This window comes from Entelurus aequoreus, linkage group LG14 (assembly GCF_033978785.1).
Source record: "Entelurus aequoreus isolate RoL-2023_Sb linkage group LG14, RoL_Eaeq_v1.1, whole genome shotgun sequence".
NCBI lineage: Eukaryota > Metazoa > Chordata > Actinopteri > Syngnathiformes > Syngnathidae > Entelurus > Entelurus aequoreus.
Window position 1 is genome coordinate 14,357,954 of NC_084744.1, and position 21,977 is coordinate 14,379,930.

The window sequence follows — 21,977 nt, forward strand, 5'->3', positions numbered from 1 at the left end:
TAGTCCCTGTCCTGTGTCCTTATTTTGTAATTTGACTTTCGCTTTCTGTGCACAGGCGTCCACACCTGCTACCTCATAGCTCACACCTGAGATTGGTTGCCAATCAGTCTCCTATTTAGTCCGGCAGACTCCAGACAGCTTCAGTTCACTGTTGTATCATTCGTATGCTTAACGCTATGCCTAATAACCAACAAAAGAAGTCCTGTGTCTTGTGACCTTCATTTATTTCTTTTTTTTACTACTCCCAGTCTTAATTTCTCACTACTTTGTGAGTGTACTCTCTTTTTATTATTAAAGGATATTATTTTCATTCATTGCTGTACCTTGGGGTCAAGTCGCAAAGCTGCAACCACGCTCCTGACAAATGCTCCACAATTATGAAATTATTATTATTATTATTTTAGTTTTTTTGTCCTGTCCAGCTACTCAGGCAAATCATATAGTTGATGTAGATGCCCATATCGGCTCTACAAATTTACTTTACAAAAGAGAAGTGTGTGATACTTCTCTTGTTGCCTTATTTTTATTTGACTTTATTAAATGGATTTATATTATTATTTGGTGCAGCCGGGCCGGAGCAGGAGGGGGTAGAAAGAGAAAAAAAGGAAGACAGAGGGGGAAATTGCGGGGACAAGAGGGTGATAAGAAAGAGAGACAACAACAGCAAACATAACAATAACAACAACAACAACAATAACAGAACAACATCAGCAAATAGGATATGTACACATATGACGGTAAAAGTGATAGCAAAGAAGCAGTTAGTGAAATAAATAATAATACAGAAATGACAATGAACATTATTACACTACAAATGGAGCAATACAAATACCAATAGAAATAGCACTATTGATAATGAACAATAACAAAAAATACCTCTAATATCAAACAATACAATTGTTCGATAGCAACAATACATATATGTAATGATAACTTGAAATACAAAAGAAAGCAGATAAATGGAGGTGAAGAAAGAGAAGCCAACTATATTAACCTTGTAGATTGTTATAGTAACCATAGGTTAAGCTTTGTCAGTGTGCCGTGTGTTACCCAGTTTTCCCGTAGGGCAACAACGTTAATATACGTTTGATGAAACGTGATTATATGCATGTGTATGTATGTATATGTACTTGTATATGTACAGTATGTCTATATGTATGTTTGTACAGTTAATATATATGCACAGTATGTCTATATGTATGTTTGTACAGTGAATGCACATGTACAGTATGTGTATATGTATGTTTGTACAGTGAATATATATGTACAGTATGTCTTTATGTATGTTTGTACAGTGGATGTGCGTGTGGATGTACAAACTTTGAGTGTGTAGCAACGTTCCCTTTAAGGTGGGTGCCTGCGCAATTGCGCACTGTTCAAGCGTCCTCTGCGCACAGCAAATATATGCCGCGCACCAAATCAAATCCCATCTGAATTCTAAACAAAATAAACACATTTATTCTGTGTAATTTTACAATGCAACTCTGAGTGACAGTGACAACAAGCGGCCCTAACGGTGTTCGTCAACACCGTTCATTATTATTATTGTAACGTCTATCGAGATGCTTCGAGGACAGGAATTATATCGATCACTTTATTGGGCAAATCTGTTTATATTCGGCCATAACCACACCAAAAACATGAGTAAAAAACTTCTATCTCGAAAAACTAGTCATTTTCTGCCGTACAAACCAGGCCAAAACCAACTTGTCATCTGTCACCAACACGCATACCACTAAGCCACTGGTGCGTTTATGGCCACACAAAAAGTCGGACAACTCAAACACCACACAAAGTTACACTATGACTCATCAGTCATACGTGTGCTTATTCTACTGTCATTAATTATTAATGTTAATTTATTTATAGTAATCATGGAACGCTGTTACTAGAGAAAGTTACAGGAATGCACACTTCATCCTATGCTTACATTTCATTGTGCAACATGAGGATGTTTAAGGGGAACTAAACGTGATCTCTGAAAGGGGTACAAATGATTTCCAAAGCAGGACCCCCACCCAGACATATTGTACAATACTAATCCATAGCTTATGAACAACAAGATTTATTTTATTTTCATTACAAGTGGGCCAAATCACTAATATTACAAAACAATCTCATGAAAATGACTCCTCTCATTTGAGTGTTATTATAAAAGATTGGTTTGAGACAGGTGTGCTGCTGGTATTGCCACGTGTGATGTTGCTCACATGTGCTCCACTGAATGCTCAGGGAGTTTTTGTGTTTGCTCAGACACATGAACAATTAGAGGGAACATTCGTGTGTAGGTATGTACTGTATTTGTGTATGTACACTACCGTTCAAAAGTTTGGGGTCACCCAAACAATTTTGTGGAATAGCCTTCATTCCTAAGAACAAGAAAAGACTGTCGAGTTTCAGATGAAAGTTCTCTTTTTCTGGCCATTTTGAGCGTTTAATTGACCCCACAAATGTGATGCTCCAGAAACTCAATCTGCTCAAAGGAAGGTCAGTTTTGTAGCTTCTGTAACGAGCTAAACTGTTTTCAGATGTGTGAACATGATTGCACGAGGGTTTTCTAATCATCAATTAGCCTTCTGAGCCAATGAGCAAACACATTGTACCATTAGAACACTGGAGTGATAGTTGCTGGAAATGGGCCTCTATACACCTATGTAGATATTGCACCAAAAACCAGACATTTGCAGCTAGAATAGTCATTTACCACATTAGCAATGTATAGAGTGTATTTCTTTAAAGTTAAGACTAGTTTAAAGTTATCTTCATTGAAAAGTAGAGTGCTTTTCCTTCAAAAATAAGGACATTTCAATGTGACCCCAAACTTTTGAACGGTAGTGTATGTGGGAGCGTAGGTACCTACAGTATGTGTGCGCGTATATATGTATATATGTATGAATAATTGTGTGTATGTGAGTACATGTATGTATTTGGATGTACAATATATTTGACTCCCAGTATGTGCGGGATTATTAAAGAATATTATTTTCACTCACTGCTGCATCTCGGGGGTGACGTCGCAAAGCTGCAACCACGCTCCTGACAAATGCTCCACAATTATGAAATTATTTAGAATCCTATGCTAAACTACTTCCCAATTACCAAATCCCAACCTGTGTAGTTGAACACCCAGGGGAGACGTTTGGAACGATTTAAACTGTAGTCGTCCCCCCCGCTGCCAGCCCTCATCAGGAAAACACAAATTGAGGGGGGATCTCTTTTGGAAGACTGATGGCGCTTAGTAGATTTCCAGACTCTTTGCCAAGGTGCAGGAAAAGCTAACGCTGCCAGCTCGTGGTGTGTTGGGCCAGCACCTCGCTAGGGTAGATTATGTTGGTACTTTTTTCATTTGTTGTCCATCTGTTCACTGCTGGGCTTTTCCTCTATTGTCATGCACTTTACAATCAATGCATTGCAAATGATGATCTCTGGCATGATGGGATTGCAGCTGTACGCGATTGTGAGTATGAGTGATGAAAACACAATTTGTTTTCGACACAGGTATTGGGACATCACACCTGTACAGGTATAGCGAGAGTGGAATATTGGGGTTGGTCCACCCTTTGTTGATACAAACAATTTCTACTCTTTAACACATCTTAGGACACATTTGTCAAACTCATGGTCCGGGGGCCAGATCCGGCCTGACACGTCATTTAATGTGGCCTTGAAATAATGTGCATACTTCATATTTCTTACCAAATGTTGTCATTGTTTCCATTTTGACAGAAACAAATGTGTGCAATGCATGAAATGTCGGATGTTTTAAACTTTGATATACATACACATATTCAATTGTTATTGGTGTGAATCTTTGGGCACCTCGCCATTCAATTCTGATTCTGATTTGATTCATAATCGATGCTCGATTCAACACGATTCTCGATTCAAACTGATTTTTGCAATGTATTATTTGGTATAATAATAACAACACCTTAACAAATCAGCTCAGTGGTTACAAAACCTCCTTTTGGTTGCTGATGTATGACACATACATTCACCAAGTAAGCATAGAGATAACCTTAAAAAATATATTTTTTTAAATTAATTCGTCAAAAAAAATTATTAATTAGATTTTTGAAAATTACTAAAAAAATCGGGATTCGAATGTGATAAAAAAAAAAAAATTAGCACCCCTAATTATTATATACTATATGATAGTTTGTAAAAATAACAATAAATATTTAAATACCTGCTTGTCACCTTGACTTACAATGTCAAAGTGTCACGGCCCGGGCGCACACCAGTGTGCATCCATCTGTACACTGCGCTGGGCGCACCTCCAAGAGCGCGCCGGGGCGCGTCACTCCGGCTGCAGCAAGCAGCTGCATTCTATCAATCATCAGCCATCATCCTGTGCAGAGCGTAGCTACCTGTTCCTGTACAGTAAGGCGAAATTCTACTAGCTATATGCATACTCTTTCTCTGTGTTTCTCCCCCTCCATGTTGATTGGTCTCGTGTCACCCTTGCCTTCCGTCAGACTACATCCGTTCCCGCGTTACGATCAATCAATCAATTAATCAATGTTTACTTATATAGCCCTAAATCACGAGTGTCTCAAAGGGCTGCACAAGCCACAACGACATCCTCGGCTCAGATCCCACATCAGGGCAAGAGAAAACTCACCCAATGGGATAACAATAAGAAACCTTGGAGGTGACCGCAGATGTGGGGACACCCCCCCCCCCCCCCCCCCCCCCCGGCGACCGGTGCAATGGGCGCCAAGTGGATCTAGCATAATATTGTGAGATTCCGGTCCATAGTGGATCTAACATAATAGTGGGAGTCCAGTCCAGTCCACAGTGGGGCCAGCAGGGGATCATCTTGAGCGGAGACTGGTCAGCAGCGCAGAGACGTCCCCAACTGATGCACAGATGAGTGGTCCACCCTGGGTCCCGACTTTGGACAGCTAGCGGCCTCATATGTGGTCACCGAATCTGCCCCCCCCCCCCCTCCACGAAGGAGAGGGGGGCAGAGCAGAAAAGAAACGGCAGATCAACTGGTCTAAAAGGGGGGTCTATTTAAAGGCTAGAGTATACAAATGAGTTTTAAGATGGGGCTTAAATGCTTCTACTGAGGTAGAATCTCTAACTGTTACCGGTAGGGCATTCCAGAATACTGGAGCTCGAATAGAAAACGCTCTATAGCCCGCAGACTTTTTTTTTGGCCCTAGGAACCACTAATAAGCCGGAGTTCTTTGAACGCAGATTTCTTGCCGGGACATATGGCACAATACAATCAGCAAGATAGGATGGAGCGAGACCGTGTCGTATTTTATACGTAAGTAGTAAAACCTTAAAGTCACATCTTAAATGCACAGGAAGCCAGTGCAGGTGAGCTGTGTGTCTCGTCTCCCTGTGTTCCCCTCTGGTTCTCTGGCTGCACCTTTGGATCTCGACCTCCCGCCTGGACTTGGACTTTGACGCCTCTCTATTGCCCTCGACTTCCTGCCTGCTCACAGATCTCCGAGCCAGCCTTGCTCCTCTTTGGACTTCCGCCTCTCACTCAACACTACGGGTAACACTCAACCTTTAATTCCCACACATAGACGCACACCATACACATATTTGGATTAGTTCACACACCTCATTTATTATTTATATATATTATAGTTATATATATATATATATATATATATATATATATATATATATATATATATATATATATATATATATATATATATATATATATATAACAACCATTGAGTTAAACGACGTCCCTGTTGTCTGTGCCGTCTTCTTCCCCTGTACACATCAATTTGTACGTACAATAATATAATGAGGCGATTATACTTTTATATTCTTACATTCATTGTTACAAGCGGCCCTCTGAGGGCCGCAATGACTGCGATGTGGCCCTCCATGAAAACAAGTTTGACACCACTGTCTTAGGAATTTAGTTTAAAGAGTATTTGTGAGGTTAGAAGTAACCGATACTGATGTCTTGGCAAGTAAAAAAAAAAAAACGTATCGTTCCAGGGTTTCCTCCTCCCCACTTAACAAAAGTACAAAAAAATGTATACATGTTTGCTTTCGACTTGACTGATGATATACTGTACATATTTGTGTTTATATTCAGCTGCTGCACCCTGCTAAAGTCCTCACCAAATTCCTGGAGTTTTCTGCATCACTACCTCCAGGGGCGCCGCTAGGGATTTTGGGCCCCATGAAAAGAATCTTTACAGGGTCCCCTGTATTATAATTTCATCATCATTAGGGGCCTCTCTGGGCCCTCCTCCATCATGGGCCCCTAGAATCCGTCTCCTTTACCCCCCATTTTCGGCGCCCCTGACTACCTCACTGAAAGAACTAAAATACATCAGTTTCGCCTTTGACATACAGCAGGGGATAGCTTTGTATGTTTAAAAACACATTTCTTTTGCCTCCCGTGAGTTACCACTAATCGTTTTTTCTTCCCCTCTCTTCACTGAAGGAACTAAAAAGAGATGGATTTTCCCTTTGACACAACAGAAAATATAACTTAAAAGGTTTAAAGACATTGTTTTCAACATTCTGTGCCTTCTCAGAAGTCCTCGTCTTTTCAAGGGATTTTTTTTTGTATTCTCTCTTAACTGACAACTAAACATTATTCACTTTTGTTCTTTAACAAAACGGAAGTTAGGCCACACGGTGCACTGTGAAACATATTTAGTTCAATCAATCAATGATGATATACTGTTCAATCAATTCTTGTAAAACATATGTCACTCATATCTTGCTTTTGAGTATATTTTAATGGAATAAAAATACTTTTTATTAGTAGTTGTGAAGGAGTAGGACAAACCAGCAGTAAAATGTATAATTTTTAACCAACTATTGGGTCAAGGAGCGCTAAATTGCGCGACCCAATAGTTGGGTTTGGAATAACCCAACATTGTAGTGAGCGTAACTCAGCTTTTGTGTTAAATAAATTAAACCCAATAGTTGGGTTATGAATCCACCAACATTGACTTAGCATAACTCAACTTTTGGGTTAAATAATTCAACCCAATAGTTTGGTTGGGAATAACCCGACATTAAGTTATCATAACTCAACTTTTTGGTTAAATAATTCAACGCAGAAGTTGGGTTGAAAATTTTTTATCCAAAATGTTGAGTTAAAAAAACTCAAATAAAGGGTTCGTCCTTTTCTGAACCAGCAGTTGGGTTAAAATTGGGTTATGTTTTAACCCAACATTTTTTTGTGTGCAGGGGTCATAAACTCTATTTGTATATTGTAGCGTCCCGGAAGAGTTAGTGCTGCAAGGGGTTCTGGGTATTTGCTCTGTTGTGTTTATGTTGTGTTACGGTGCGGATGTTCTCCCGAAATGTGTTTGTCATTCTTGTTTGGTGTGGGTTCAAAGTGTGCCGCATATTTGTAACAGTGTTAAAGTTTTTTATACGGCCACCCTCAGTGTGACCTGTATGGCTGTTGACCAAGTATGTTTTGCATTCACTTGTGTGTGTCAAAAGCCGTAGATATTATGCAAAGGCAGTGCCTTTAAGGCTTATTGGCGCTCTGTACTTCTCCCTACGTCCGTGTACCACTCCGTACAGCGGCGTTTTAAAAAGTCATACATTTTACTTTTTGAAACCTACACTGATAATTTCCAATATTACATTTTAAAGCATTTATCGGACGATAATATCGGCAGTCCGATATTATCGGACACATCTCTACGAGCAACTATAGTGACCCTGAGCTATGGTCGGCCTTAAGTCATTCTAAATTCTAAAACCTGTTAAAATTGCGCAATATGTCAATGTTGAGTTTTCCCGGAGATGGTCAAAGACACTTCTGCTTGCTTATCAGTAGTTGCTCTTTGTGTTGCCCAATGTGTTTTTGTTGCATTTGCATCATTATGGTTGTTAGCGTTCTTATAGTAGGATTCAAGATTGCCATAACATATTTAACTATAAGCCAACGGACTGATGATATACTGTACATATTTGTGTTTATATAAAGCTGCTGCACCCTCCTAAAGTCCTCACCAAATTCCTGGAGTTTTCTGCATCACTACCTCACTGAAAGAAATAAAATACATCAGTTTCGCCTTTGACATACAGTATAGCAGGGCTATACTGTATGTACATACAGTACATACAAACATACAAAGCATAGCTTTGTATGTTTAAAAACACTTTTTTCTCAAGTTCTTTTGCCTTCCGTGAGTTACCACTACATTTTTTTCTTCCCCTCTCTTCACTGAAGGAACTAAAAAGAGATGGATTTTTCATTTGACACAACAGCAAATATAACTTTGAAGGTTGGTTTAAAAACATTTTTTTCAACATTCTATGCTTTCCCAAAAGTCCTTGTGTTTTCAAGGGATTTATTTTCCCTAGTCTCTTATAAGAACTAAACATTATTCACTTTTATTCTTTACATAACGGAAGTTAGGCCACACGGTGCACTGTGAAACATATTTAGTTCCCTAAATTATAATTTAACACAACTTTAATTATGTAATTTTTCTACTAATAAGCTCAGCACCATAACTAAAATAAACATTTGAGATTATTATACCATTGCCATCTATCAGTTATCGAGTTGTTACTCAACTTTAATTATCGTGGGTAAAGACAAAGAACATTTGTTTTACTTAAGCTTTAGGAGACCAGTCTTACAGTGCGTCAATAGCAACATCTAGAAGAGGTCTAAAAATCAAACGGGAAGAGACAGCTTATTGAATACGAAAACAGCCCCCACCCTGCCCAGAAAGGAATACAGCCTCATTGTTCTAATACAGATAAGGTAAACAGGGAGTACATCATACTCCCAATACACATTCCAACGCCTTCAAGGTAAGGCACAGAGTTTACTAGCAAACATAATATTCAAGCACAAAGTGGACACATGGGAAAATATTAGCTGCTTTAAACATGACTATGAATAAAGAAAGAACTCTTAGAAATATAGGCCGTCTAAAACACACCACACACACCCCCAAAACACATGCGATATGGGGAAAACACGACGGAAGTACAATAAAACCGGAAGTGAGCATGCAGTAAGCCCCATTGATATGAATACGTAGCTGCAGTGTCTGACGCTGCTGTCCATTGGAACGATAGGTCAATGTGGCCGCCATCTTGAGCAGGGATAAGCCCGGTCTATTTACCGCATTAGTCACCTGAGACAAAGGTTTTATCCATGTTTGCAATTGTGGTGTCAGTCAGATGCAAGCCTGTAGACAAATTCATGTCTATTTGTAAAGCCGACACTAGTGGTGCCAGGTCCGGGATGCCCATTGGTTAAGTCAGGGGTTGGCAACCAAAAACGTTGAAAGAGCCATATTGCATAAAAAATACAAAAAACAAATCTGTCTGGAGCCGCAAAAAATTAAAAGCTGTATATAAGTGTCATAATGAAGGCAACACATGATGTAAGTGTCTATATCAGCTATAATAGCCTACTATCAAAATGACTATGTGTCGCAGGCTGAAGCAAATCTTCGTTGACAGAAATGTTGAAATGTAATATTTATTCTACACATTTTTACAACATTAGAAACCATTAGTAAATCAGAGGCTACTTAGAAGGTGAGATCAGTCCTGGAAATTACTGGCATTTAATGGCCAAAGGTATAGATGTGTGTGTCCAAGTTAAAGGAAACGGCAGGCTGTCTTCTTTTAATAGATTCATTACAATCTTTGGCAAGCTAGGTAACGTTTGCTGTGGTCTGGAACAACATGGCACACAAACAACTATCTGAAAGGCAGCCGATATTACATACAGATAATGTGTCATGAGACATGCAAAACTAAATTATTTACAAAGAGAATAAAAGTTAAGGATATTAAATGAGCTCAAATATACCTACAAATGAGGCATACTGATGCAATATGTAAATACAGCTAGCCTAAATAGCATGTTAGCATTGATTAGCTTGCAGTCATGCACTGACCAAATATGCCTGATTAGCACTCCAACAAGTCAATAACATCAACAAAGCGCTCCTTTGTGCATTCATGCACAGTATAAAACGTTTGGTGGGCAAAATGAGACAAAGAAGAAGTGGAAGACTTGTAAATTGAGTCACAGTCCACACTATGGTGAGTTCAAGAACCGCCAAAATTAGTAGGACAAAACGATGTTCCCCAAATACTCTCATCAGTGAAGCATACACACAAACATATTAAACAGTGGGCTTTCTAACAGGTTTGTGTCATGTTTGTCCTAAAAAAAAACAACATACTAAAACCAAAAAAAAAATGTTGCCCCCATCTTTTTCCATTTTCAATCCTTTTTTAAAAATGCTCCAGGGAGCCACTAGGGCGGAACTAAAGAGCTGCATGCCGCTCGAGAGCCGTGGGTTGCTGACGCCCAAGTTAAGTGAAAAAGTAATGTTTTTGTATTTCTTAAACTGTTTTTTAAAACAAGATTATTGCATGAGTTGCATGGGTTTGTGTGTGTTTTGGATGTTTCTCCGTGTTTGCCCATTGCATGTCGGCCACCGTACTCTACTGTATTTTTTTTTGTTGCTTTTTTTGGCCCTAAAAAGTTGCAGTCCAATTCAGTAGCCTCATGTCTATATGTGCCTTTTGCTGTAAAAAAATTAATAAATCAAAAAATCCTTGTAAATTCACAGCAAAATACTGGCTAACATTTGCATTACTTTCACAATAACATACACAGTAATTTACTGTGAGATATCTTTACAGCAATTTAATGTAACTGCAGAGCTGTGATTTTACAGTTAAGTTACAACTATAACTTTGCATTATTAATTAGCAGTATACCGCCTGTACTGTACAAGAGTGTGCAACCTAGCCTACCCCCTTAGACACAAATCCGCTTGGATTTACAGTCCTTTATTGTGATATTGCAGAGGACTATGAATACCGTATTTTACTGTGAAATACCCGTTAATGCAGTGGTTCTTAACCTTGTTGGAGGTACCAAACCCCACCAGTTTCATATGCGCATTCACCGAACTCGAACCGTAGCCATGAAATTATGTTGTTATATTAAAGAAATACTAATAAATATATATTTTACAAACAGAAAGTTACATACATGTACACATGATTCCATGTTTACATCTTATTGTGCAGCATGTCAATGTTTTAGTGGGAACTAAATGCGACATCTGAAAGGGGTACAAATTATTTCCAAAGACATACAATGCTAGTACAACATACAATACTAGTACACAGCTCAAGAAAAACAGTATTTGTTGTTATTGTCGTTGTAAGTGGGCCAAAACACTTATATTAGAAAATAATCTCATGGAAATGACTGTTGTCATTTGATTATAATAATATCAATCAATCAATCAATCAATCAATCAATGTTTATGTATATAGCCCTAAATCACAAGTGTCTCAAAGGGCTGCACAAGCCACAACGACATCCTCGGTACAGAGCCCACATACGGGCAAGGAAAAACTCACCCCAGTGGGACGTCGATGTGAATGACTATGAGAAACCTTGGAGAGGACCGCATATGTGGGTAACCCCCCCCTCTAGGGGAGACCGAAAGCAATGGATGTCGAGTGGGTCTGACATAATATTGTGAAAGTCCAGTCCACAGTGGATCCAACACATCAGCGAGAGTCCAGTCCACAGTGGGGCCGGCAGGAAACCGTCCCGAGCGGAGACGGGTCAGCAGCGCAGAGATGTCCCCAACCGATGCACAGGCTAGCGGTCCACCCTGGGTCCCGACTCTGGACAGCAAGCACTTCATCCTGTGTAACTCCCCCTCCCAAGGAAAAGGGGAGCAGAAGAGAGAAGAAAAAAAACGGCAGATCAACTGGTCTAAAAAGGGGGTCTATTTAAAGGCTAGAGTATACAAATGAGTTTTAAGACTTAAATGCTTCTACTGAGGTAGCATCTCTAACTGTTACCGGGAGGGCATTCCAGAGTACTGGAGCCCGAATAGAAAACGCTCTATAGCCCGCAGACTTTTTTTTGGCTCTGGGAATCACTAATAAACCGGAGTTCTTTGAACGCAGATTTCTTGTCGGGACATATGGTACAATACAATCGGCGAGATAGGCTGGAGCTAAACCGTGTAGTATTTTATACGTAAGTAGTAAAACCTTAAAGTCGCATCTTAAGTGCATAGGAAGCCAGTGCAGGTGAGCCAGTATAGGTGTAATATGATCAAACTTTCTTGTTTTTGTCAAAAGTCTAGAAGCCGCATTTTGTACCAACTGTAATCTTTTTATGCTAGACATAGGGAGACCCGAAAATAATATGTTACAGTAATCGAGAAGAGACGTAACGAACGCATGAATAATGATCTCAACGTCGCTAGTGGACATGATGGAACGAATTTTAGCGATATTACGGAGATGAAAGAAGGCCGTTTTAGTAACACTCTTAATGTGTGACTCAAACGAGAGAGTTGGGTCGAAGATAATACCCAGATTTTTTACAGAGTCGGCTTGTGTAATTGTTTGGTTGTCAAATGTTAAGGTGGTATTATTAAATAGATGTCGGTGTCTAGCAGGACCAATAATCAGCATTTCCGTTTTCTTAGCGTTGAGTTGCAAAAAGTTAGCGGACATCCATTGTTTAATTTCATTAAGACACGCCTCCAGCTGACTACAATCCGGCGTGTTGGTCAGCTTTAGGGCATGTAGAGTTGAGTGTCATCAGCATAACAGTGAAAGCTAACACCGTATTTGCGTATGATGTCACCCAGCGGCGGCATGTAAATACTAAAGAGTGCAGGGCCAAGAACCGAACCCTGGGGGACTCCGCACGTTACCTTGACATAGTCCGAGGTCATATTGTTATGGGAGACGCACTGCATCCTGTCAGTAAGATAAGAGTTAAACCACGACAATGCTAAGTCTGACATACCAACACGTGTTTTGATACGCTCTAATAAAATATTATGATCGACGGTATCGAAAGCGGCGCTAAGATCAAGAAGCAGCAACATAGATGATGCATCAGAATCCATCGTTAGCAATAGATCATTAGTCATTTTTGCGAGGGCTGTCTCCGTAGAGTGATTTGCCCTGAAACCGGATTGAAAAGGTTCACAGAGATTGTTAGTCGCTAAGTGTTCATTTAGCTGCTGAGCAACAATTTTTTCGAGAATTTTCGAAATAAACGGAAGGTGGGAGACCGGTCGGTAGTTTACCAGGAGATCAGGATCGAGGTTAGGTCTTTTGAGCAGAGGATGAATAACCGCTTTTTTGAATGCTAGGGGAACAGTGCTGTAGGAAAGTGATAAGTTTATAATATTTAACACTGATGGACCTAATAATACAAACAGTTCCTTGATAAGTTTCCTAGGAAGTGGGTCAAGTAAACATGTTGTTTGTTTTATCCCACTTACACGCTGTAATAATTCCTCTAATGTTATTTCATCAAAAATAGAGAGACTATTTTGGAGGGCGGTATCCGTCGTATATACAGTCGTATTTTTGTTAATAGAACTCAGTTGTAGCTGGGATGCGTTGTCTTTAATCTCCTTTCTAATGAGTTCAATTTTCTTATTAAAGAAATTCATAAAGTCCTCTGCCGAGTGGGTGGAGCTACTGGGAGGAGTCCCTTGTTGGGTTAGCGATGCTACTGTACTAAACAGAAATTTAGGATCGTTTTTGTTGAGGCGGATGAGATTTGAGTAGTATTTAGCTTTAGCTAAGGTAAGCATGCGTTTATAAGTTATTAACCTATCATTCCATGCTTGATGGAAAACCTCAAGTTTAGTCGCGCGCTATTTGGGTTCCAGCTTTCTACATGATAATTTATGAGCTCTAATTTCTTCTGTAAACCATGGGGTGCGCCTTTTAGGGGCCCTTTTTTGCTTTAGCGGTGCTATACTATCAATAATTTTGCGCAGGGCATTGTCAAAGTTGTTAGTGAGGTTATCAATAGAGCCGACATAATTTGGGAATGGTGCCATTACCAAAGGCAGTAGGTCAGCAAGAGTCATCGTTGTGGCAGCATTAATGTTGCGGCCACTATAGCAGTTATTATTATTATTAGTTTGTTGACAATAAGTCAAAGCTTCAAATTTTATAAGGTAATGATCGGACATTACTTTAGTATATGGAAGTATCATAACTTTGGAGGTAGTGACACCCCTGACAAGTACTAGATCTATTGTATTACCGTTGCGATGCGTGGGTTCATGTATTATTTGTGTAAGACCACAGCTATCAATTATGGTCTGGAGCGCCACGCACTGAGGGTCCGATGGGGTATTCATATGGATATTAAAGTCCCCCATTATGATTATATTGTCGGCGTGCGTCACTAGATCAGCAACGAACTCTGAGAATTCACTGATAAAGTCCGAATAGGGCCCAGGGGGGCGGTAGATAACAGCCAGGTCGAGAGGTAGCGGTGTGACAGACCTCATAGTAAGCACCTCAAACGAGTTATATTTATTGTTTAGGTTAGGGGTAAGGTTACAATTTTCATTGTATATTAGTGCGACACCCCCTCCCCTTTTAAGAGGACGGGCAACATGCGCATTCGTATAGTTAGGAGGAGATGCCTCATTTAGCGCAAAAAATTCGTCTGGTTTGAGCCAGGTTTCGCTAAGACCAATGACGTTAAGATTGTTGTCTCTAATGACCTCATTAACTAACGCCTTGGGAGACAATGATCTTATGTTTAAAAAGCCCATATTATAGGTATTGGGCTGTTTTGACGAGTTTTTGTTAAGATTATCCGTAGTAGCAATATTAACAATGTTGCGTTTATTATGCGTAGTGCACTTTAAATAGTTTCGACCATATCTAGGAATTGATATAACGGGAATTTTCCTATTGTTTGCTTGGTGCTGCAATAGACTGGACATATCATAATTTGCCACCTCAGTAGAATGCATGTCCACCTCTGACACAGACACAACAGAAAAAACATTATGTGAATTGTGTATTATTCTAAGAGAATTGCTATGCGTACATGGATTATCCAGCTTGGCGCTGGATAATCATAATAAAACATTTAACTTGTTATTTAGTCAGGTTTGGGACTGGTGTGCTGCTGGTGTGGCCACAGTGCATTTGCACGTCTGAGGTCGCTCACATGTGCTTCGCTGAATGCTCAAGGAGTTTTTGCGTTTGCTCACGCATATGGAAAATTAGAGGGAACATTGTTTGGGGGTATCCATAATACGCCGATAGGGAGAAGTTTTTTATTTACACGATGAGTCGGGCGTGTTTGACCTCTGCGGCGGAGCCTCCGCCGAACCCCTGAGGCCGACTCACCAAACCCCTGGGGTTCGATCGAACTCAGGTTAAGAACCACTGCGTTAATGGCTATGAAATATAAGGGTATTGACATGTTTACAGTCATTTGTTGCAATGCTACAGTGAACTTTGATTACAGCGTTTTACTGTAAAAGAACGTTGTTAAGTGTTGGGACATCCTGGTAATTTAACTGACTTTGGAAGTGATAGCTTATTAAAAATGGACCTTTTCCGGCAAAACCATTGAGAGCTGCATATAAACATGAAGCATGAATGCTTTCTAATTGCATTGTTGAATGAATAAAAAGCAAATATGCATACAAGTGCACAAGAATAATGTGTAACTGCGCACCTCCTCCCTTGGTGTTGCATGGGTTTGTGTGTGTTTTGGATGTTGCTGCATGTTTGCCCGTTGCATGTCGGCCACCGTACTGTACTGTAATTTTTTTTGCCTTTTTTGGCCCTAAAAAAGTTGCAGTCCCATAAAGTAGCCTCATGTCTATATGTGCCTGAACAAATTATGTGATAATGTTCATCAGTCATGTGCTGCAGTGACTTGTTTCTTAAATGTAAATATTATTTTTTTCATTCAGGGGTGTTAATTTTCAATCTATCATGATAAAAAAAATAATATCAAAATCAAATTACTGGATGTTATTTATGCAGTTTGCTCATTTTCCTCGACTGGCGCACTAACACTGTGTTTTTTGTTGTTGTTGTTTTTTTTTTTACATATGTAGCATCATCTACAGATATACAAATAATTGCTTTTGTGGCATCTAGTGGACACATTAAGAACAGCAGTTTCTTTCATTAAAAAATTTCAGCTCATTATTATACTTAGCAAACTCATCCTGCGGGCTGGATAAAACGTGTTTGTGGGCCCGATTCAGCCCGTGGGCCATACGTCTGACATCCCTGCTTTATTGTGATATTACAGACGACTATGAATACCGCATTGTAATGTGAAATACCCGTTAATGGCTATGAAATATAAGGGTGTTGACATGTTTACAGTCATTTGTTGCAATGCTACAGTGAACTTTGATTACAGCGTTTTACTGTGAAAGAACATTGTTAAGTGATTTAATTTAACTGACTTTAGAAGTGGTAGCTTAATGTCAATGAGGGATTTCTAAGCACTGCTACTTTGGAATTGTTTTTAATATTGATACTGTTGTTGATATTATTCATTTTTGTTTGACTACTTTTGGATTGTTTTGTGCCATGTTTGTGTGTATCCTCTCAATTGCTCTGTTGATTGCTATTCTGAACGTTGCTGGGCTTTGGGATTGGAATTGTATTATAATAATACAATTTAAATTTTAATATAATATAAAGTCAAATACAAAATAAGGCAATAAGAGAAGTATCCCACACTTCTCTTATGTAAGGTAAATTTGTACAGCCGATATGGGCATCTACATCAACTATATCAGTGGTCCCCAACCACCGGTCCGGGGACCAGTACCGGTCCGTGACGCATTTGCTACCGGGCCGCACAGAAATATTAGTTAATTTATGAACTACCGCATTTTCTCCAGCTTAACTTTCGCCTGCCCCACTAAACACACCAATAAGCTTGTTAATAGATGTATATTACAATTCCTTTATATTACAACTTCAGTATATAATGAGTTGATTTTTCATGCAATTTTTTTGGCTTTTTTTATCCGCCACATGTGGAAAGCCGGTCCGTGAAAATAATGCATACACTGTAAAAACAAAATTCTGAGTCATCCACTGACAGCTACGGCTGCCAAACGAAAACCATAAAATTGAAGTAAAACATTGTAAACCAAATAATGATCAAAAACATTATATTTACAGAAATTTTCATGAAACGTTTTGCGGAAAAATATCATAATTTTACATGAATTTGAAAGTAATTTAAGAAAACAGAAAATGTTATGTATAATTAATTTGGTATTTTTCTTTAAAAAAAAATAGAAATATACATAGTTTGTCATTACTGGCATCTTACTTAAAACAACAGGCGGATTGTTTATTTACAGATCCATCCATCCATCCATTTTCTACCGCTTATTCCCTTCGGGGTCGCGGGGGGCGCTGGAGCCTATCTCAGCTACAATCGGGCGGAAGGCGGGGTACACCCTGGACAAGTCGCCACCTCATCGCAGGGCCAACACAGATAGACAGACAACATTCCCACTCACATTCACACACTAGGGCCAATTTTAGTGTTGCCAATGAACTTATCCCCAGGTGCATGTCTTTGGAGGTGGGAGGAAGCCGGAGTACCCGGAGGGAACCCACGCAGTCACGGGGAGAACATGCAAACTCCACACAGAAAGATCCCGAGCCCGGGATTGAACTCACGACTACTCAGGACCTTCGTATTGTGAGGCAGACGCACTAACCCCTCTTCCACCGTGCTGCCCAAACGTTTTGCGGAAAAATATCATAATTTTACATGAATTTGAAAGTAATTTAAGAAAACAGAAAATGTTATGTATAATTAATTTGGTATTTTTCTTTAAAAAAAATAGAAATATACATAGTTTGTCATTACTGGCATATTACTTAAAACAACAGGCGGATTGTTTATTTACAGATAATGTCTTTAATTCTACAGTTTTATAAACTATTTAAAAAAAACAGAAAAATTACAGTAGAAATTTAGAGTAAATTAACCATAAAAATATACTTATTTTTTTACAGTGTACATTAAATGGGTCCCTGGTGGAAAAAAGGTTGGGGACCCCTGAACTATATGATTTGCCTGAGAAGCTGGACAGGACAAAAAATAAATAAAACAATTCAATAAAAAAAACCAAAAAAAAAAACCGAATTGTATTATTATGGTATTATTGTGTATTATTTGTTGGATTGATAAAAAAAAAAGAAGTGGTAGCTTATTAAAAAGTCGCCACCTCATCGCAGGGCCAACACAGATAGACAGACAACATTCACACTCACATTCACACACTAGGGCCAATTTTAGTGTTGCCAATCAACCTATCCCCAGGTGCATGTCTTTGGAGGTGGGAGGAAGCTGGAGTACCCGGAGGGAACCCACGCAGTCACGGGGAGAACATGCAAACTCCACACAGAAAGATCCAGAGCCCGGAATTGAACCCCAGACTACTCAGCACCTTCGTATTGTGAGGCAGACGCACTAACCCCTCTGCCACCGTAATGTCTTTAATTCTACAGTTTTATAAACTATTTAAAAAAATAGAACAATTACAGTAGAAATTTAGAGTAAATTAACCATAAAAATATACTTTTTTTTTTTTACAGTGTACATTAAATGGGTCCCTGGTGGAAAAAAGGTTGGGGACCCCTGAACTATATGATTTGCCTGAGAAGCTGGACAGGACAAAAAATAAATAAAACAATTCAATAAAAAAAAACCATTGTATTATTATGGTATTATTGTGTATTATTTGTTGGATTGATAAAAAAAAAAAGAAGTGGTAGCTTATTAAAAATGGACTTTTTCCTGCAAAACCATTGAGCGCTGCATATAAACATAAAACATGAATGCTTTCTAGTTGCATTGTTGATTGAATAAAAAGCAAATATGCATAAAAGTGCACAACAATACTGTGTACCTGTGCACCCCCTTCCTCATGCATCCCCCTCCTCCTCCTCCTCCTCCTCCACCTCCTCCTCCTCCTCCTCCCCCCTCCCCCTGCGTGCGCATATAGGCAATAAGCTGCTCCGCCACTGCGCAACGATGGAGCTCTCGCTGCGATGGAGATGACGCAAACAGCCTGTGCTCTCCGAAAAAGTCTTTCCAGGCGAACATGGCGGCGGCAACTTAGGCGCGCTCCAAGATGACAACGGCCAGCCGGAGACGGGAATCAAGGCTCGACGCTCGGCTTCGAGGCGGTGACAAACCCGGCCAGTGCGGGCCGGCACTGTGAGCCCAATCTGCGGCAGACGCCCCAGCAAGGATCATCATCATCATCCTCCTCATCATCCTCCTCCTCCTCCTCATCGTCAGCAGCAGCAGCAGCGTCGAGCAGGCTTTTGCAAACATCCTGCACCGAAGGACGGGGAGGACACCCGGGGAGGCGAGGAAGAAGGGGGGGGCATGCGGTCAAAGAGGACGCCGTCCCCCCGCGGGGAGCCGTGGAGGATGCGGCAAGCTTAATCCGCGCGGGTGGGCTTTATTGGACCGGAATAGCACCGATCCGGAGGAAAAACGGCGACCCGCGGGAGAACGCAGCCTGCCTCCCCTAAGTCAATGAGTATTGAGACAGAGAAGCCCCCGCGGTGGAGTCGGCCAGGGCAGCACTCTCCTAAAATATGACCAGGGGTGCTTGGATGCGTCGACAGCATGACGACGGCGTCAAACACTGGTTCGCACCCCGCGGGACCGAGAAGCCATCCACCGAGTCGGAGCGGGCCCAGAGATGGCGACTGTCGCTGGCCTCGCTGCTCTTCATCACCGTCCTGCTCTCGGATCACCTGTGGTTCTGCGCCGAGGCCACGCTCACCCGCACCAGGGACAAGCGCGCCGGCCCGCCGGGGCTCGGGATTAGAGAGACGGGCGAGCAGCCTCACTCCCTCCGCTGGGTCCCGCCGACATCACCACCACCGCCATCATCATCATCCTCATCCTCATCACCACCGCCTGACCCCTACCGGCTCGCCAGAGAGCAAGATGCTATTTTTCTAGGGAATTCTACCGAACCTCTGTGGCGGATGGACACCTGTCACCCGGACAGCGTGTCCAAAGACTGCTTCACGTTCACGGACGCGGACACCGTGTGCCTGGGCCTCTCCGCCGGAGGGGGCGAGGAGGTGACGCAGTCGGCGGCTGACGTGAACCTGAGCGATTTGTACCTTTCTTTTTGTAATTCCTACTCACTTTTGGATTTGTTCCACGGTTTTATGAGTCCACGCCACGTCAACTGCACCCTGGATATGGCCACGGGGGCGGCGGACGCGCCGGGATGCGGCGAGTGCGTGCGGGCTTACCAGCTCCTCGACCGGCTGGCGGAGGACAACTACCGGGAGTTCGAGCTGCTGGTGCGCAAGTACGAGACGGACGCGTACTCGGTTCGGACGTGCATGGAGGAATGCAAGGTAGGACACGCACGCACGCGCGCGCGCACGCATGCACACAGCAAAAAAAAAAAAAAAAATGGACTTGAGGGGGCGGGTTCTCGGTTGCCATGGAAACCACTGGACATGTCAGTTATATTTGCATTTTTGGTCTTTTCCCTTTTCAGCTTGCACATGCGCCATCCTTGAGTGATTCTCTTCATAGCTTGCAGGTGCATTGTCTCCACTAATGGAACTTGCACGACACGCACATGAAAGAAGCTCACGCAAATACACGCACACACACACACACACACACACACGTCGTGGCCTTGCATGCACTGACTAGTGCATAGGTCGGCAAACCGCGGCTCTAGAGCCGCATGAGGCTCTTTAGCGCCGCCATAGTGGCTCTCTGGAGCTTTTTCATAAATGTATGAAAAATTGGAAAAGATGAGGGGAAAAAATTTTTTTTTTTGTTTTAATATGGTTCCTGTAGGACAGGGGTCGGCAACCCAAAATATTGAAAGAGCCATATTGGACCAAAAATACAAAAACAAATCTGTCTGGAGCCGCAAAAAATTAAAAGCCATATTACATGTGTCATGAGATATAAATCTATTTAAGAGGACTTAAAGGAAACTAAATGACCTCAAATATACCTACAAATGAGGCATAATGATGCAATATGTACATATAGCTAGCCTAAATAGCATGTTAGCATCGATTAGCTTGCAGTCATGCAGTGACCAAATATGTCTGATTAGCACTCCACACAAGTCAATAACATCAACAAAACTCACCTTTGTACACTCATGCACAACGTTAAAAGTGTGGTGGACAAAATGAGACAGAAAAAGAAGTGGCATAAAACACGTCCTAGAAAGTCGGAGAAAGTTATGTAAACAAACTATACGGTGAGTTCAAGGACCGCCAAAATTAGTAGGACAAAACGGCGCTCGCCAAATACTCGAATCAGTGAAGCGTATTTAATATAAACAGTGTGATTTATAACAATTAGGCAGGTTTGTGTCATGTTTGTCCTCCTACAGAAACCATACTAAAACAAAAAAATTGATTTTTTTTCCCCTCATCTTTTTCCATTCTTCATACATTTTTGAAGAATCTCCAGAGAGCCACTAGGGCGGCGCTAAAGAGCCGCATGCGGCTCTAGAGCCGCGGGTTGCCGACCCCCGCTGTAGGAGGACAAACATGACACAAACCTCCGTAATTGTTATAAAGCACACTGTTTATATTAAACATGCTTCACTGATTCGAGTATTTGGCGAGCGCCGTTTTGTCCTACTAATTTTGGCGGTCCTTGAACTCACCGTAGTTTGTTTACATGTATAACTTTCTCCGACTTTCTAGGACGTGTTTTATGTTTTTTTCTGTCTCATTTTGTCCACCAAACTTTTAATGGTGTGCATGAATGCACAACGGTGAGTTTTGTTGATGTTATTGACTTGTGTGGAGTGCTAATCAGACATGTTTGGTCACTGCATGACTGCAAGCTAATCGATGCTAACATGCTATTTAGGCTAGCTATATGCACATATTGCATCGTAATGCCTCATTTGTAGGTATATTTGAGGTCATTTAGTTTCCTTTAAGTCATCTTAATTCAATTTATATCTCATGATACACTATCTGTATGTAATATGGCTTTTAACTTTTTGCGGCTCCAGACAGATTTGTTTTTATATTTTCGGTCCAATATGGCTCTTTCAACATTTTGGGTTGCCGACCCATGGACTAGTGTGCAATGGTCGCTGTCCATGGTGCTGAAACCAGGCCTAATAAGAAAGCCTTAT